This window comes from Dipodomys merriami, unplaced genomic scaffold (assembly GCF_024711535.1).
Source record: "Dipodomys merriami isolate MVZ:Mamm:240054 unplaced genomic scaffold, mDipMer1.0.p SCAF_164, whole genome shotgun sequence".
NCBI classification, from domain to species: Eukaryota; Metazoa; Chordata; class Mammalia; order Rodentia; family Heteromyidae; genus Dipodomys; species Dipodomys merriami.
The window spans coordinates 1,531,308-1,535,241 of NW_027202982.1; the positions used below are offsets into that span (position 1 = coordinate 1,531,308).

The 3,934-nt window shown below is 42.0% G+C and overlaps 1 pseudogene across 1 annotated transcript; it reads right to left on the minus strand.

Annotated features, from left to right (window-relative positions):
• Window positions 1-2,356: 2,356 nt before the first annotated feature.
• LOC138828799 (RING finger protein 11 pseudogene) lies at window positions 2,357-3,283 on the minus strand (annotated as a pseudogene). The gene has a single exon (XR_011372367.1). The product of XR_011372367.1 is annotated as an RING finger protein 11 pseudogene (transcript).
• Between the last annotated feature and the right edge of the window lie 651 nt (window positions 3,284-3,934).

Here is a 3,934-nt window from a genome sequence, read left to right on the forward strand (position 1 = left end):
GATACACATTAACCAGGAAAGATTCCAAGATCCTGTGGATTACTGCTGCTCCAACTTAAAAGTTCATCCACTCACTTGGCGATCAATCCACTCACTTGGCGATCAGCCCTCCCCCCACCCCTCAGTCCTGAGGCTTGACCTCATGGCCTGAGCTTCTTTTCTTTTTTCTGAGTTTTTAGTATAACTTTACTACTGGGTACATTCTTTAGCCCAGTGGTGGTCTGCATAAATCTTTTTTTAAATTTTTTTTATTTTTAATTTTTATTGTGAAAATACTGTACAGAGGGGTTACAATCACATGGGCAAGGTAATGAGTACATTTCTTATCAAGAATTGTTGCCTACTGCTTTGTTTCCCCTTTCCTGTGTTTCTTTTGCTCAAGAGTACACTGTACCACTTGAACCACAGTGCCACTGCTGGAATTTTCTGCTTATATGGTACTGAGGAATTGGACTCAGGGCTTCAGGCATGCTAGGCAAGCCCTCTACCACTAAGCCACATTCTTAGCCTTGACTTGATCAAGACTTAGTCAAATGCTCCTTTGGATTCAGGAGGTCTGGGGTGAGGCCTGGGGCTCTGCATTTCTTTTTTGGGGGAGGGTCTGGTCGTGGGGCATGAACTCTGGGCCTGGGCGCTGTCCCTCAGCTCTTCAGCTCAAGGCTAGCGCTCTACCACTTGAGCCACAGTGCCACTTCCGGCTTTTTTCTTTTTGCTTATGTGGTGCTGAGGAATCGAACCCAGGGCCTCGAGCATGCAAGGCAAGCGCTCTACCACTGAGCCTCCTTCCCAGTAGGGGCTCTGCATTTCTGACAGTCTTCTGCATGCTGCTGCTGATGCCTGAGCCACCTCTTGAGGGGTGAGGTTCTGGAGGTGGAGTGCTGTTCTGGCTGTTGGGGGTAAATCCCCATGGCAACCATCTCCAAAGGAGAGGAAGCAGACCCTTGGGTGATAAAAGTTCACTGAAAAGTTCACAACTTCTAGGGGGTCACTCTAGATTTCCAGATTCCAGCTTTTGGTAATACCAGAGGCAGGAAATCTTTTTTCAAACTTGTGGGTGTTATTAAAATTCTTTTTTTTTGTTTCCTCCAAATTTGCTTTACATAATTGGATGAATATAAATTAATGAACAGAAACTTAAGCAAGATACATGTAACAATTTAACAGAACCTGATAAATGAAATTCTTTCAATTTTTTTTCAAATTCATCTTTAAGTTTTTCCATCGTGGGGCTCATAGGGAAATTAACATATGGACATTACAGTTGAATGCCAAATTAACTAATTATGACATATTAAATACTTCTATAATGCAATCATGAAGACCCTTCATACCACTTGTGTTTTGTATTTAGAAAAGTGTTAGAATCACAAATTAAACTAAAAAAAAAAAAAGAGAAATATTTGACTTGTTAGCTGGAGACTGATTCTCCTTTCAATAATGATTTTTAGTGGTAACATCACTGAGCTGAACAAATAAGTCACCTTTTGAGAACATAAAGAAAAATAAACACATGCAAAATGTATAAAACACACTACTACATCTTTACTAGGCCATCTCTACTTCTAATACTTCAGAAACTTAGAGATTTACCGTACTCTTACATTAAATGCAAGAAAAAAATAAAGTAGAAATTCCTTTTTTGAGATCACAACTATGAAGTCATGTGGTTATACAAATTCTGCATTTGTGTGCAAAACATTAAACACATTTACCTTTGTTCTTGTCAGTCACCTAGGACTTAACATAACTTTCCAACAAACAGACACAGAGATGTGTTTGTATGACTTCAATAACCTCAGCACTACAGTAATGAGAGATGCAGTATCCTTTTCCTATTTTTCAAGACTATAGGGAAGGAAGTCACAGGGAAGAGAATCAAATTATTACAACTAAGAAACTACTTCTTGTTAAGTTTCACCATGGTGCCACTTTCATTTTTACATAGTATGGTGGCATAATTCAAGCTCAATAAATCAGAAATATTAATATTTAAAATTTACCTTGACTTTCAATTATCACCATATTAACAACCAAAAGAATTAGATAGAACATATAGAAAGGATAATATTAAACCCACGTTGCTAGAGTTGGTTTCTTGACACATTAACTCATTTTTAATACAAAAGGGATAGTGCATCTCAATTTGCTTACAAGCTAGGAGATCACTTTGATTTCTGCATTTCCTAACTGCAAACAGAATATAGCACTTATAAGAGGTTATAAATAAACTGATTTTCAACATAGAGCTAGCCCCAATGATAATAATACACTATTTTTAAAGACCTAAGGCAATGAATTCCATTTCCAATGGAAAAAAAAGAACTGTGCAAACCAGCTTAAAACTACTTTTTTTTTTTGCCAGTGTTATAAAATGTTGCTTTTAATAAAACCTTGACCCAAATGCCAGTAACTTCAGAAAAGAATCTGGGTAGAGGGAAGAAGAAAGTTATTTCATTTAGGAAAAATAGCCAGTATCTTTTTCCTAATCTTCAACACACACAATTTAAACATATACAGATGCTTTAACACTACACAATTCCTATGTACTGGAGCAATAACAAGGTCTAAATACAATTATATTTTTAAACACTGGGTCAAGGCTTTACATAAAAATACCATCCTACTTTTTCCTGCTAAGTTTCTAAAATATCACATACTTTCCTCAACATCTGCAGCCATCCAGATATTTTTAGGAAATTTTTGTGCATGATCTTAATTCCTAATCCCTGGCTCTTTGGGCTCAGTGACAAAAGATCAAAACCACCAAAAATGATGGTTCACTTGATGTCAGACGAGAGACCCTGGCTCAATTAGTCTCATAGGACGAAAGCAGTGATGCATCAACTGGCTCCTTGCAGGAGGGGCATGTGAAAGATCTCATCAACCAGCCATCTATACAGTCCAGATGATAGATGTGCATGCACGGCAGAAATCGATTTGGGTCCCCATAAACAAAGTCCATCATACAGATCACACACTCTCGGATCTTTTTCTCTGATCCATCTCTTCCAGGGTCATAAACTCCTTTAGGCAGATGCTGTATAAGGCCTATTCTTTGAGCTATCCTAATTTGTTCCTCTTCAGTCAGCTGAGTTGCTAGCCGATTCTGGCTGGGTGTTGGATGATAGACTGGAACTGGAACTTGTTCCTGATATGGCAGCAGCGGCTCTTGATCCGGCTCCATCCGTCCCTCGCCAAATCTGGGCAGGTCCGACTGAGACTGGTGCAGCAGGGAGATGTCATCCGAGGTGGGAGATTTGAGGCAGTTTCCCATCTTCCTGGGCTGGGGCATGTGTGTGTGTGCATGTGTGTGTACGTGTGCATGTGTGAGAGAGATCTAGGGGAGGAGGAAAGCAGGGATGGGGGTCCTTCGCATGCTCTGCAGGCAGCCTAGGTCCACAAGGTGGGGTCGAGAGCAGGCCCGGGCTCAGGCAACTGCCTCCCTGCCCCCGGCATCACCGTGGGGCCACTCATGCCAGTCCCCCGCACCCCAGGAAGGGGGACTCAAGGCCTGGCCGCAGAATCCACTGGGGTCATGGCAGTTTCACCTCCTGTGAGGAGACTATGGGGGGGCGGGGAGACTGAGCGCTTCCTCCCCCCTTGCCCCCCTTCACAGTGTGGCGGCGGCCATGGAGCTGCTGGACCTAATCCAGGTCAGGAGGAGGGGGGCGCGGCTGCCTCAGCTACTGTCTCAGCTGCTGCTGCCCCCGCTGACGCTGAGCCGCTGCTGCGGGCCTCATCCTACTCCATGGCGGCCAGAACGAGGCCTTTAAAATTCTTCAAAAACCTCATATGAATAAAATGTAAGGAATCATTAAGATTATTGTCATAATTGAATAAACTCTAAATCATCTATGGAGCTCTGGTAAGTTCTGATGAAGAGGAGCACCATTGCCTCTGCCTTTGACATATAATTGCTTTCAAATAATGACCA